This window comes from Lygodium microphyllum, chromosome 1 (assembly GCF_053477565.2).
Source record: "Lygodium microphyllum isolate KBCC chromosome 1, Lygodium_microphyllum_v1.1.10, whole genome shotgun sequence".
Lineage (NCBI taxonomy): Eukaryota > Viridiplantae > Streptophyta > Polypodiopsida > Schizaeales > Lygodiaceae > Lygodium > Lygodium microphyllum.
Window position 1 is genome coordinate 86521780 of NC_141135.1, and position 15938 is coordinate 86537717.

Genomic DNA, 15938 nt, shown 5'->3' on the forward strand with positions numbered 1-15938 from the left:
TGCCGTGGACGCTGTCAATCAAACCTCTCTGCTGCATTTTTGCGAGTACACAGAATTGCAAGACGCCAGCTGCGAGAATTCATTGGTGTACAAGCTGCCTATTGGACAATGCTGGAGGAAGGGAGAGTAACTCAAACATCTGCCATGATTTTGATGCAATCTGTAGATGAGGCACTGGACTATGTTATGTGAGACGAGCTGCGGAAGGAATTTCCGTCCTGTTCGGCTTCTTTCAGAAGCGTTCAAAGGGGATCGAGGTCTCCGTCCAGGTTCCTGTGATCGCTGGATTCGCACCTTCTCTTTTTGCCATTGTGTTGTCATCAGATTATCTGCGCAAAGAAGTGGCCGTTCGTAGACTTTTTCGGTTATCATTTATAGATTCCTTCACGTTGTTGTCTGTAATTTCGTTCGTGAATCACCGATTTCATCAATGCAGAAGTGAAATGGCCAACAGCTCTTTTGAAGAGGAACATGATCTAGAGAAGAGGAAAACTGAAGCCTCTAGGATTCGTGAGAAGTATCCTTACAGGATTCTTGTAATAGTTGAGAAAGCTGAAAGAAGTGACATTCCAGACATAGATAAGAAGAAGTACCTTGTACCAGTTGACCTTATTGTTGATCAAATTGTCTATGTTATTCGGAAGAGGATCAAATTAAATGTAGAGAAAGCAATCTTCATCCTTGTAGACAATGTTCTTCCGCCTACTGCTGCAATTATGTCGGCTATCTATGAGGAGCACAAAGATGAGGATGGCTTTCTTTAAGTTATATACAGTGGAGAGAACACCTTTGGGTTGTGCTGAAACCGTACATATGAAGAACATACAATGATGAGGGTGTTCGCAGGACATTGGAGTCATAACATAACAGCATATTCTTGAATTCTTATCATCACCCATAAGTCCAAAACTTATCAAGGGAAAATTGCAAAGGCTAGAACAACGATGGAAGATAAAGAGTTAATGGATTTTCTATTTTCTTTCCTGGATTCGGGGAGGATGAACTGAATGAATCGATTTCTTCATCTTGAACCCTTGGTTTGCTATTAACAGAAATTAAACAAAGACTTGGCATCATTTTCTCATCTTGCTTACTTGCATAATGGATCTGTTGAGATATCGAGCTCCACTCGTGATACGCCAGGGTGACCGTTGTGCATTTATGTCACCGACATGTCAGTTGCAGATGCGGTTGGTACACCGCCCATGAATAATAGCTACATGATAGCTATCCTTATCTACTCTAGTTCGTGGCTCAGTTAGTATGCCACCTTAGTTAGTTGAGTTTGGTTTGAGACCCATATATAGGGTTCTTCTATTTCTTTGTACTTGAGTTCTTTTGGCTTACACAACTAAGAAGAGGAAAACTGTTTTCAGCCTCCACCCTTGTGTGTATTCCCCCATTGTTCAAGCAAGAAAGCTAAAAGTGAGACTCCTTCCTTCTCTCCCACAATCTTGACATGGTATCAGAGCCTTGTTCGTGGTAAGGAGCTCAAGAAAGAAAGCCAAGCTCGCGGTGTTCTGGTAAGAGGAGCAATGTTGCTTTCATTTTCTGTTTTGGAAGCAGATCTCTACACAGGTAGCACAGCCGGAAATTGCAAGAGTGCATTGTCTTAGGTTGAGACGCCCTTCGCGGTGAAGCAAGAGGGCAATATATGCTGCGGGTAAGGGCTTTAGCCCTTGGCGACCCTGTTTTTTTGATTTGAGGCCATTTCGGGGCGTGTTTTGGAGGCGGAAGTTTTATGCACACACTCAGGAAAAGGCCCATTTTTATGCTATGCGACCACTGTTCTACAGGTCGGTGAAAAGTTACTACAGAAATTGCATCGTATGCTTATGTGCAGAGACATTGGGAGTTACAGAATCATCCTTGGTTCCTGTTTATGCAAAATCATCACTAGGAAGTGACTGTGTGGTCAAATACCACTTTCGCCAGTTTTGCAGATTTGCCCTTGTGAGGCAAAAGCTGTGTTCTTTGCAGTGACAGAATTTTTTGCAGTGTTCTGTAATGGCATCTGATTCTCTTTCACAGATTGTCACTGAAAAGCTTGACAAGAACAACTTCCAAGCATGGAAATTTAGAATGACGAATTTCCTTATGGGAAAAGGATATTGGGAATTTGTTGCAGGAAATGAAGAAGAACCAGTTCTTCCTGATGTTCCCAATCAACAACAAATGCAGGCATTCAAAGTATGGCATGAGAGAGCCAGGAAAGTTATGTACTGGCTGTCTATCAGTATTTCAGACTCTATGATTGTGCATATTCAGGATGCAAGTACGCCAAGGGAGGCATGGGATACTTTGTCAAAAATGTATAGCACAAATAGGCAAGCCAGGAAAATGCAGCTCAAGCAAGAGTTGCATAATGTGCAAAGAGAAAATATGAGCATCAATGACTACCACATGAAGGTGAAGAAGATTGCAGATGCACTTGCTTCCATTGGGTCGCCAGTGGAAGATGATGATTTAGTTTCTGTGACCTTGAATGGTCTAGGAAAGGATTATGCACAGTTCCGAACATCCATTTCCGTCCGTGAAAGATTTCCTGATTTTGAGGAGTTGGTTGCTCTTCTAATTTCTGAGGAGCAGAGAAATGGTGGTGCATCTTCTTTAGGAGGAACTTCAAAAGAAGCTATCTTCTACTCAAATGCTGAAAGAGGTAGAGGCAGAGGTTGAGGAGGCCGATATGGAGGTCGTGGTAGAAATCAGAATATGCAGCAAACTCAAGAAAACCAGTCCTATGGAGGAGGACATGGTAACTCTAGAGGCAGGGGGAGCCAAAGAGGTCGTGGTGGATGGCAAAGAGGCCAAAATGCAAACAGTAATGTTGAATGCTACTACTGTGGTAAAATGGGTCATATGGCTAAAGACTGCTATAAAAAGCAGAATGACATCATGAATGGAAAACTGCAACAAGGGAATTATGCATCTTCTAGTAGACAGGGTGATGACAGAAATGAGCATTTGTTTATGGTGCAGCACATGAACAATTCTGTGACAAGTGCAGAAGAAAGCAATGATGTATGGTATGTTGACTCAGGTGCATCAAACCACATGACAGGTCATGCAGAATGGATGGAGGATGCAAGGAAAATAGAAAAACCAGGATTTGTGGAGACTGGTGATGATACTGCACATCCTATTGTGCAGATTGGAAAAATTCCTTTGTCTATGCAGGATGGGAAAAAGAAATACCTGTCCGATGTATTTCATGTCCCGAATATCACCAAGAATCTGGTTTCTGTTGGTCAAATGGTTGAGCAGGGCTTGCAGGTCAGATTTAATCCTCATGGATGCTTTGTTGAGGATATGAAAAATAAAGGTCGCTTGATAGCAAAAGGAAAGAAGAAGGGCAGAATGTTTACATTGGATGCAGACATGCCTGAATTGAGTGCATCAATGTTTGCACATGGGACTAGTGTAGTTGCAGATATTGATATCTGGCATAAACGCATTGGTCATGTTAATGTACAGCGAATTAAATCAATGCAGGCCCAAAATATTGTTGCAGGATTGCCCAAATTCAAGGTTGCAGAAATGCATAAGGTATGTGAAGCCTGTCAGTTTGGAAAACAGGCAAGGAAACCATTTCCTAGACATGTTCAAGACAGTAAGAAGCCATTGGAATTAATCCACTCTGATGTGTGGACTACTAAAGCTGCATCTCTTGGAGGCTGTCATTATTTTGTCACTTTTATTGATGACTATAGCAGAAAAGTTTGGGTGTATTTTATGAAAAAGAAAAGTGAAGTTTTTGGGCATTTCAAAACCTTTAAAGCTATGGTTGAAAAAGAAACAGGCCTGCAGATAAAATGCCTAAGGTCAGATGGAAGGGGAGAGTACCTCTCAAATGAGTTTGCAAGGTTCCTGCAGGAGCATGGCATAAAGCAGCAATATTCATGCACTCATACCCCACAACAAAATGGAATTGCAGAAAGGAAAAACATGCATATTGGAGATGTATCTCGTGCCATGCTCAATGAAAAAAACTTGCCAGATTTTTATCAGGCTGAAGCAGTTGCTACAGCAGTCTACATAATGAACAGGACTCCCACTGCAGTAATACATGGAATGACTCCGGAGGAGAGGTATACTGGTAGGAAACCAGATATTTCTCATTTGAAAATTTTTGGTTGCATTGCCTATGTACATGTGCCAGATGAGTTGAGATCCAAGTTGGATCCAAAAGCTGAGAAGTGCATCTTTATTGGTTACTCTCTGCAGCAAAAAGGGTATAGATGCTATAACCCTTCTACTCGTAAGTTTACAGTGAGCAGAGATGTTATTTTTGATGAGATGAGTAGCTGGTATAAACTAGTAAATGTGATTGATGATGTAGATGCACAAAATGGTAATGCTACACAGAATTCACAGCAGCAGTCACAAAATATTAGTGGACCTGGAGCGTCCTCTAGCAGTGGTTCACATTCTTCACCATGGACAGACAGATTGAGATCAGGAGAATCTTCTCAAAGTAATGCAGATAGTGGTATGCAGGTATCACGAAAAGGAAAAGAGAAGGTTGATCAGCCCATGTTTGATGTGAATGCAGGTCACTCTTATGTGGATGGTGAATCCAGTGGCTCAGAACAGAGCATTGATGATGAGTTGGGTATTCCTTCTATTGTTACACCTGGAGTAAGGAAGACCAGGGATGTTTTGAGAGCACCTGGGAGTGAACCTACTTTGCGCAGGTCTACGAGAGCTAGGTATCCTGTGGATAGGCTGAAATATAATGGATTTACAGCCATTCACTATGCATATATGGTCAAAGTGGTATAGGAACCAGAACCCACTTCTTTTGAGCAAGCCATGGGAAAAGAAAAATGGGAGAAAGCCATGGATGAAGAAATAGATGCCTTGGAAGCAAATGCTACATGGGAGTTAGTACCTTTGCCTAAAGGTAAGAATGCAATTGGCTGTAAGTGGGTCTATAAGGTGAAGCACAATGCAGATGGTTCTGTGAACAGATACAAGGCAAGATTAGTAGTCAAGGGGTATGCACAAACATATGGCATTGACTATGAATAAACATTCAGTCCGGTTGCAAGGATGGCAACCGTAAGAGCAGTCATTGCTATGGCTGCATCAAAGGGATGGTCTTTACATCAGATGGATGTAAAGAATGCCTTCTTGCATGGTGATTTGCAAGAAGAGGTCTATATGGAGCAGCCACCAGGTTATGTGCATGGTGTTCATCCTGAGTTTGTTTGCAGGTTGAAGAAAGCCTTGTATGGCTTGAAGCAAGCACCTAGAGCATGGTCTGACAAGATAGGACAGTATCTTGTCACTATTGGCTTTCAGATTTCCAAGGCAGATTTCTCACTTTATGTGGAAAAAACAGAGAAAGGTATTATGCTACTTGTCATTTATGTTGATGATTTGATTATGACAGGTGACAGCGATGAAGATATCCTTCATGTGAAAATGCTATTGAAGCAAAAGTTTGAGATGAAGGATTTGGGAGAGCTGCGTTATTTCTTGGGCATTGAGGTGATTAGATCACCAAGTGGGATATAGCTCTTGCAGAGGCAGTATGGATTGGACATGCTGTCCAAATATGGGATGACAGGCTGTAAGCCTATTTCAGTTCCTTTGGAGCAAAATGTGAAGCTGAGCACATATGCAGGTGAGCTTCTGGAAGACCCTACTATGTATAGACGCATAGTAGGAAGTTTGATTTATATGACTATTACCAGGCCAGATTTGAGCTATGTTGTTGGATTGGTAAGTCAGTTTATGCAGGCTCCAAGGAAACCGCATTTGGATGCGGCTAGATGCATACTCAGGTATGTGAAGTCCACATTGCAGTATGGACTATTTTATGAGACTGGGGTTCAGATACAGTTGCATGGATACACTGATGCTGATTGGGCTGGTAGTATTTCTGATAGACGATCTACCAGTGGATATGTGTTCTCTTTTGGGAGTGCTGCAGTCACTTGGAGCAGCAAGAAACAGCCTAGAGTTGCCTTGTCGAGCACAGAGGCTGAGTACAGGGGTGCAGCAATGGCTGCATGTGAGGTAGCTTGGTTGCATAAGCTACTTTATGATATGCATCAGCCTACAGATGGGCCAGTTGTCATTTATTGTGACAACATGAGTAGTATACACTTGGCAAATAACCCAGTATATCATGCTAGAACAAAGCACATTGAGGTGCATTATCACTATGTGCGAGAGAGGGTTTTACTAGGTCTTATTGATCTAGTTTATGTCAGCACAGAGGATCAGGTACCTGACATATTCACGAAGGCATTGGGCGTAGAGAAGCTGCGCAAGTTCAAAGACCTGCTTGGTGTGCAGGAATTGGGATTGAGCTCGAGGGGGAGTGTTGAGATATCGAGCTCCACTCGTGATACGCCAGGGTGACCGTTGTGCATTTATGTCACCGACGTGTCAGTTGTTGCAGATGCGGTTGGTACACCGCCCATGAATAATAGCTACATGATAGCTATCCTTATCTACTCTAGTTCGTGGCTCAGTTAGTATGCCACCTTAGTTAGTTGAGTTTGGTTTGAGACCCATATATAGGGTTCTTCTATTTCTTTGTACTTGAGTTCTTTGGGCTTACACAACTAAGAAGAGGAAAACTGTTTTCAGCCTCCACCCTTGTGTGTATTCCCCCATTGTTCAAGCAAGAAAGCTAAAAGTGAGACTCCTTCCTTCTCTCCCACAATCTTGACAGGATCTTCTATCCTGAAATTTATGAAGGACTTCTGAAGTTGCGACATTGCTTTCGAAACCCTTCGACAGCGGTAAGTCTAGGTACATTAGGATTTGGCTGTGGAATAGGCTTAGGATTTGGATTGACATTGGATGGTAATGCAGGTGGTTTAGCCCAATTCTTGCAGAAAGATGATGAAGAGAAACGACCTGGATTAAATCTTCTAAAATTGGAATTGAATTGTTTAGATCCATAATTACCATTGGCTTGGAATTGCTGTGGTCGTCCAGTTTAAAGGTCAAAATGTTTCGGCCTTCATCCGGCTGTATGAAGAAAATATGTTGTTTCATGGGGTACCATAGTATACATGGAGTCAGTATTTCTCCCATTTGGCCATGCATGCATTGCATGATTGGATTGATGAGTTACATACAAGAGATGCTGATTGGGAAACTTTTAAGAAAGCTTTGAGAGAAGAGTTTTCCTTGGAAGATGCATGCTTGGTAACTAAAAAGACATTTACAGATTGGATTGAAAAGCCCAATAAAGGGTTGGTTGCTATAGCTTTGCTTCATGATTTTGAAAGTTGGTATGTGCAATTGGATGCCGATGAGCAGCAATCATTGGAGAGTTTGGATCCAATCTAAATCATTGCATCCAATCCAAATTGATAAGCAGCAAAATATTGCATTTGGATGCAAGCATTAGATTGTATGGAAAAAGAGCTTATAGCCATGGAGATGAGATAGGCAGCAAAGAGAAAGCATCATCAATGTTATGCTTCAATGAGAACACAATTTTTGGAAGAGTTGTATGAAAATGATTGGCTAAAAACAAGTCAATATCTCATCCTCACGACAAAGAAGACAGAGTGGTCTGAATCTGAATTCAAAAGGATTAAAAGAAAAGATTATGTTTCTCTTGAAAGAAGGATATTTATGGAAGCATGCAAAGAAAAAGAGAGGAGCTCCAGTACGTGTATTGGGAGATGGGGCTTCTCAACAATAGGTGATGCAGGAGTTTCATGAAAGCTTATGGGGTAGACATAGAGGAGTTTGGGGCACATTTTCCAAGATCAAAGAGAAGTATAAAGATGCGGAGCATTATGTGGAATCATGTAGTGTTTGTCAGTTGTACTCTCCATGGTAAAGCATATAGATGGGTTGCAACCGACCTATCCATTCTCTATGCATTACAAATGGGTAGTTGATTTGGTTACGATGCCTATAGGTTTATGGAATATGAGATATCTAGTGCTTGCATAAGAAGACTTGACAAATCAAGTGGAAGGTCGAGATCTTAGCACAAAGACTACTCAAGCAGTTTGCAGGTTCTTATTAGAAGAAGTCTTTTGTAGGTATGGTTGTGTTGGTAAAGTGGTTGCAGACAGAGGAGACTTGGATGTGAATGAGGCTCTTGACTTCTTTTCACGATTGGGTATCAAGCTGGCTTTAACTTCAGCCTACAATCCTGAAGAAAATGGCAAAAGACAAAGAGATCATTAGCCTATCATTAAGGCATTAGCAAAGTCATGCAAGGGCAGAATGAAAGAGTGGCTAAGAATGTTACCCTTTGCTTTATGGGCTGATAGGACCACTCATAGTGCAGTTACAGGGTATATGCCTACTCAATTAATGTATAGACAATAGCCAATCATGCCTATTGAGGAGACTATTGCTACTTGGAGTGTTTTAGCATGGGAAGAGGTTTTGAATAGAGAACAGTTGTTGGTCCTACGCATTAGACAGTTAGAAAGAAGGCTTGAAGTCATTGAGACAACCATGAAAAATTTGAATACTATAAAGATCAAGAACAAGAAGAGGTTTGACAAGGGAAACAAACTTCGACCACGAGCTATACAAGAATGGGATTGGGTGCTAGTTTATTATAGTAGCTTGGAAAATCAGCATAATGCCAGTCGAAAGATGGCAAAGCGGTGGTTTGTTTGGTCCATATGTGGTAAGGTTTGTTTTTGACAATGCTACCTATGTATTAAATGAGATGGATGGGACATCTCTAAGAATTCTAGTGGGGCTAGAAAACATATCAAGCTCTTTAAACATAGGGAGTCTTCAGCATATGAGTTGAAGGAGTTGGATACTGAGCATGAACATGAGAATATGGAAGAAGAAGATGTAGAAGATGAAGACATTGACATGGCAGAGGATACTCTTGTGACACTGCAGATCCATAAGAGTTTGGCACATGCTAGAGGATATGCAAGTTAGAAGGGGGTGGATGTTGTGCCACTATGCAGTCATAGTGTGAAAAACTCTAGAGTGCATCGTCATTCGACTTTCTTATTGTTCTAGGGAGCCAATGCCATATTAGTCATTAATGTCAGTATTCGTAATGTGAATGGTTCAGAAATACTAGATTTTTGGATAAGTTTAGTCAATTTTTTGATATTTTAGATATTATTTCTTGTAAATATCCAAAAGCTATAGACAACTTCTAGAATAGGATGACATGTAAGAAAAAGAAAGTGGCTTTCAACTATTTTTGGGAGAGTTTATGCAAAAAGAAGGATGGGCGATATTGCACTACGCAGCCACGATTGCAGTTTCCAAGCAGTGAACAACACTTCGAACCGGGAGAAGAAGAAAGAGTGATTTGGGAGAATTTTGGTCAAGTGTCATGGTATTTTACCCCCCTTTCAAAGCCAATGAAAGTATTAGACTGGCGGTCTAAGCAATAGAGAGGAAGCTATTGTTTTATGCATGTTTTTGTCTACAAGAGATTTATCTTCTCAAGATGCAGAAATAAATTGATAGGCTTCACCTCTACGAGTATTCTTCTGTATCTTCAATTTTTTAAAACCCCTTCTCTTCCATCTACTCTCCCTAAATCTCCCTACACCCTATTGTCTCTTACCTCCATGGTAAGCTTTCGACCCCAAACGCTTCGACAACGTCCCTTAGTCCTCACCTCTTAGTTGATGGAAGGGAGATCAATCACACTCAGCCTCCCCTTTGTCTCATGCTCTTGTTGATGAATATAGGAGGAAAACCAATTCCTCACACCCATTGATGTAAGTCCTCTCACAGCCACTTGTACGAAGGTTGTATATCTTTGTGCACAATTGATGGTGCAATAGTGCATCCCGCCTTGTGTCAGCATACGGTGCAAGAAAGAAGGCCAGAAAGCCTTTTAGTGCTATGCATAAAAATAATTTGTGCTTTTTGCATTAAAAGGCCTATCCCATGCATGCAATGCTTCATTCACATATCACACCCCTCAATTGAATATAAAGGACAAGGACTGGTCACTCACCTCACCCTCTGTCTTACGCTATGGTGATAAATATAGAGGGTAGCCCATACTCACATTCCCATCTAGTTAGGATGAAAGCTCACATCACTCAAAGAATTGTCGATAAAGATCGACTTTGTTTGATTAATGATGTCAACTTGTATTGGTTGATGAAGAGGCGTACTCACGGAGGTAGCCAACAAGTCTAGTACTTGGATTGTATATGAAAGATATCATCTGTTGTGGGAGTCAAATGCACTGATGAAGTTGCAGGATATAGAACACCAAGGGAGGTGGCATTGAAACTGGATCATGGAAGATCAACAAATGATTCAGCTATCCTGGACTGCGGGGTGTTGCTATCTTTTCCACAACCAACTTCCCGACCAAGGGTGTGTACCACCTTTTCTTGGAACAAGGCCTGTTATGACAGAGAATTTCTTCCTTTTCTTCCATAATAGTTTTTTTTCCTTATATATATTTTTCTTTTTCCCTACTCTCGAGGGTGCTTTCACCTTTTCTTGAAGAATAGATCAGCATGATAGGGACCATCCTCATCATGTATCAGAGTGGCAAGAACACCATGTATCAGAACCATCTTCACTACCTCTACTAGATTAGACAGAAAGAGAGAAAAGGAGGAGTGGGAGGTGATAGTGAGGGGATAGAAGAACGAGGCCACCTCATCAGGATAAGCATGAGAGCTATCATGAGGAATAGGGAAAACCTTACCGATTGACACACAAGGGATGAAGGGACTATTGGCAGTGATTGTCAAGATCCCCATGGAGGGTAATAATTCTTTAGGCGATAGCCATTAATAAGAAAGGGATCATCAAAGGCATCGACTAGCTGCACTTGGACAAAGCCATTAGGGTTGATAGCAAGTACCTTATAGGGGACCAATCCATCACTATTGGAGCTTGCCTGGAAACTTGCCAAAACGAGAGTCATAAGAAAGGACTAAATCACCTTCCTTAAACTTCTTTTGCTTGATGAAGCTATCATGATAGGCCTTTCATTGAGCTTGCATGGCTTCCATGTACTGTAGGGCATCTTGCAAGTTTCATCCAGACATTCAAAGTGCAAGAGGTGGCATTGTAAGGACTCGTCATCTCCTAGGCATTCTTTGATAGCCACGTGCAGAGATGGTAACTCCAGTTCAATAGAGAACATGGCCTCTGTAGACTTGCTATCAAGGCTTCCAAGTATGACTAAACATATGTGTCCCCAACTTCATTCAAGGTATTAGCAATGACCAAAAATCAATCATTAAAATACAATATCATGCAACATTCATACTTGGATATGATCCTAATAGAGGAGAAACTCCATATTGCAAGTCAAATCAACTCACGTGGCCTATTGACCAATGTATTGAATTATATCACACATGTGGGCATTCGTTCGCATGATATGGATTGTCATGCGACATTAGAGTATAACCCAACCTTTTATGACTAGCTCTTGAACTCCATATTTGAGAATTTGGGAAATTCCCATCAATATGGGAATTCCAAATCAAAATGGATTTCGTAAATTTTGGGAATTTCATTAATTTGGAACTTGGTGCAATGGAACATATTATTGTTTATGGTTGTTCCAAGAGATTGAAAAAATCTCAAAAAGGTGGTGTTAATAAACACCTTGGTTTTAATATCCTTGAAAATATTCAAGGAAAATCTTCAGTTGCTAGATTCTTGTAGACTTTCTTTGGCCTTCAATACAACCTTTGGGGGAATTTTAAAAATTTTGGGAGATTTTGTACCTTTCTTCATCCAAGAGAAGACAATGCTATCTATTGTTTCCCATCGTTCAGGATCTTTTTTGTTACACATCCAATATTTATCCCAACAATTAAAATACACCTCTGCATCTTTAGCATTTTGACGACTACAAACTAGTGCCCAATATTGTATACGTACATTGTTGAAGTTTTTGGAATTTCTATTTGTATCGACCTCACTTTGTGCAACACCAAACCATATTGGATATACTGGATCTGAAGGTCTAACAAGCACAAAGTCTAACAAGCACAAAGTCATCTTTCTTAACATCAAGCATTGGTTCAAATGCATGTTTGGGTCATTTGCTGAGAGGACCACAATAGTGATCATTCAACTCTTCCAATCCAATAAAGTCATTTGCATTATCTACATCTATACTAGTTGCATCACTTTGTGTTCTTGGCCAAAAATCTATGAAAAATAAATCTTCCAGGACATTTGGAGTTTGAAGAGTGTAGATCATATGTTTCCAATAATCAATCACTGGTGTTATAAACTTTGTGAACTCTGCTTCAGGTCCTTGTATATTTGACAATCTTTTCCAATACTTCAAATAATCTTTAACTCCACTTACTACTTCTTGATGATCCTTAACATACTCAAACATGGGCAGCAACATTGAAACACCCTTTGGAAGAGTAGGCTTTCTTGCAAGGTCTCTCTTCCATAATTCAATGCCACCTTCTCTTGGTAACCAGTCTGGGGACCTTGGATGCATCTTGTATTCCATGACAGGTGTATCTCCTTGCATATAAAACCAAAATTGAAGAGGCTTTGAGTGACCAACAAGTGTATCCTTGGAATCACACAAGTATCCCTCAATGTATCTCTTAAAGTCAGGCACATGTGTCAATAAGAAAGGTGTAGGACTTATGATCCGGTATGATTGAAAATGTTGCATAAGATGAGGAAAAGTGAAGGTCATGCTCGTCCTTAGCTTCTCTGAAAATTTGCTAAACATTGCACCAATGTCTTCATGTGTATGACCCACCATGAGAAACCCAAGCTGGATTATCTTGAATGTTCCTCGTGCAACAAGCAATGATAGATATGCAAAGCGATAATGATTTTTATTTTCTAATCCACAGTTATCAACTTGAAGTAGTAAGTTCTTTGGCAATTGTTTGAAATGATGATGGCCATCCTGTGGTGTATTATCTTCCATGCATGATTTATTTTGTGCAACACCTTGATGTTGGTCTAGTGCTTTTTTCAAGTTGAGGGCATTTAGTAGCACAGAGGTTGATCTCAGCATTCTATCTACTTGTAGATCACCATTTGCATGCCTGTGTAGTTGCTCCAAGTTCCTAAAGCACAACAACAATGAGGCAATTGTGAAGTTAGGATCGTGAGGTCATAGATCGAGTGAGAAATGTCCATATCTACCTTCTCTATATCCATGTGTAATCATGCCTATTAAAGAAACTGGTATTTGAGTAGATCTTTTAGTCTCTTTTGATGAAAGCCTTAACCTAGGGATAATTGTCTTTTGTTGGTCCATTTTATCATGTTTGATGCAGAGGTTTTTATCTGGATCTAATGCTGAGGCCAAGCGCCAATTGTAGTATATGTTTCGACAACTTTGTTGTTGTAGCATGTGACATTGACACTTCTTTAAAAACACATTTCGCTCTTGAAGACACTTTGTTGCTACAAGTTTCTCTTTGATCTCTGAGCAAATACCACATTTGGAGAACTCACTTGTCTTTGCTAAGGTGACATGCTTGAACTCTGTGTTCCAAATACGATTGAAGGTGGACAAGGACATTTGCTTACATCCAATACCACTCAATGTTGTATTTACTTCTGCCCATATATCTACCTACTTGTAAACATCTGGGATGACCAATTGTGTCTCCCTTGATCCATCTTGCATTATTCTACTCTTGTGTGGCATTTTCTTTGTATTCTTCTTATTAACAAAGTCTCTAATAATGGCTCTTCCCATCTCTATGTGATCCCAAGCTACTCTTATTACCCCGTTGTTTCCATGCATTGCCCTCCTCACGCCATGCTCAAATTTTGTTTTGTACATGTAAAAAGATATATTTTGGATTCCATGAATCTCATACCATGCCCTTCCACATACCACTTGTCCATTGAAGATGAATCTGTACTTCCTTGTTCCCAAGTAATCAATCTTGCATGATGATTCAAACTTGTCATAAACATAGTTTGTGTAGTCTTCAAATTACAATCCCCAAAAGTATTTTGCATTTCTTCTCTATCAGCAAACTGACAATACTTTTCTTGGCAACAATCAATCATGGAAACCTGTGAAATGGAGTCCATAGAAGTCCTCAAGTTTGCACCTTTAGGGGCAATAATTCAAAGCTTTCTATTGACCATACAATATGATCTCTTTTGAACAAAAAATGATTTTTTTGCCAAAACAAATCTTCATTGGTATCTTCCATGTTTTTGGCACAAGCATTTGTAGAGATAAATTGCATGTACGATTGTTGTTGTAGCAACGATGTTCCATCATCAAAGGTGACATGTTTAATAGGCCATCTTTCCAAAGTGACACAGTGGAGGCTGTTATCTATGTATGTTCTTGTAGTTTGATCAAGGGCTTTATCTACCACCACACCAACATCCTCTTCTCCTAGCAATTCAAATTTTATCACATCATATGGAAAAGCCAATAATATAACCCCTGTCCCAACACACATTGTGTTGCCTTTTGTCCATAGCATCACTCTATGTTCTCTCCAACTTTCCCGAATGCTAAGCACATCAATATCTTGAGAAGGTAGGACATGGTTTGATTCTTAATCATCTCCTTCGCTATGAAGTGTTATTGAATTTGAAACAATCACCACATCTTTCTTTCCCCATTTTGCAAAACTACCTATAGCTTCATGAACCTTCATTGCGTCAATTGTTGGGAATGGCAAATATGCTGCTACATTTAGACATTTATAAATAGTCATTGAAATATATCCATCTTCAAGTGTTTCTCCATGGCATGTCTCATTTGGATGTATTGCATGCCCTCTCCCAAGTGCAAAAATCTCATGATCAACTAGCAAATTCACAGTTTCTCCAAAATAAAATTCATTATTCATGATACCTATACAAGTGAGAAAATGGAGATTTTATAATTTGTATGTTGTCACCTCACAGAAAGAAGAAAGTAGTAATGAAATTGCTAAATACAATTAAGTATCAAATTTCATTGAAACACAAAAAGCACTTAAACATTAGATAGAATGAGTCCAATAGCCATAATAGAAAGTATTAATGGAAACATAGTACAGAAAGGGGATAGATTTGACAATATGACCAAAAACAATCTTTCTTATGAACTATGCCCTAAATTAAAGAAGAGAAGTTTCTTCGATTATTTTTAGTTGCCCTTGATTTTACTTTATTTTATTAGCTAATCTTTCACTAAGAAAAAACTTCCTTATGTGTTCTGATTGGGAAAAGATACAGCAGATGTTCAAATCTTGTACTATATCTATTCATATTCAATATGAGAACAATGATTAAAATTCTTTATAATGTGTATAGGAAAAGATTTAACCACCTGGTAAAAAATCTATTCTATGTATTCCATACCATAGCAAATATAAAAAATATTTGTGATCACCATAGGAGAAAACATAAACAAATGATTGAAACCTTTGCTGTATGTATTTCACATGTTAAAAATGATAAAAGTTCATTGTGGTCTCCATAGAAAAATATTTAGCCAGATGGTCAAAACCTCAAGCAAAATACACACAACAAGGATAAAAGTTCATTGTGTGTGATCTTTATGGAAAAAGATTTAGCCAGATGGTCAAAACCTCCATTACAACTATTTTACACAAGACTTAGGATTAAAATTCTTTGTAATGTCCAAAAGAAAAGATTTAGCCATATGGTCAAAACATGTATTGCATGTAACCTAGATTATCGCAAGGATAATAATTGTTTGTGATGTCCATAGAACAAGATTTAGCCAAATGGTCAAAGCCTTTATTGTATGTAACCTAGATGATAGCAAGGAGAATAATTGTTTGTGATATCCATAGAACAAGATTTAGCCAAATGGTCAAAGTCTTTATTGTATGTCAACAAGGATAAATAATCTATGTGATCTCCATTAGAAAATATTTGATCAAATGATCAAAACCTTTATTTCATGTATTCCACATGACAACAAGGATAAATATATTTTATGAGAAACTCTGACCTCTTGTTTAAATATTGAAACCACAAGGACCTCTAAAGAATAGGAG

General features: G+C 39.4%; 1 pseudogene; it reads left to right on the plus strand.

Annotated features, from left to right (window-relative positions):
• Window positions 1-443: 443 nt before the first annotated feature.
• Window positions 444-9659, plus strand: LOC148041364 (autophagy-related protein 8C-like pseudogene; annotated as a pseudogene).
• Window positions 9660-15938: the final 6279 nt, after the last annotated feature.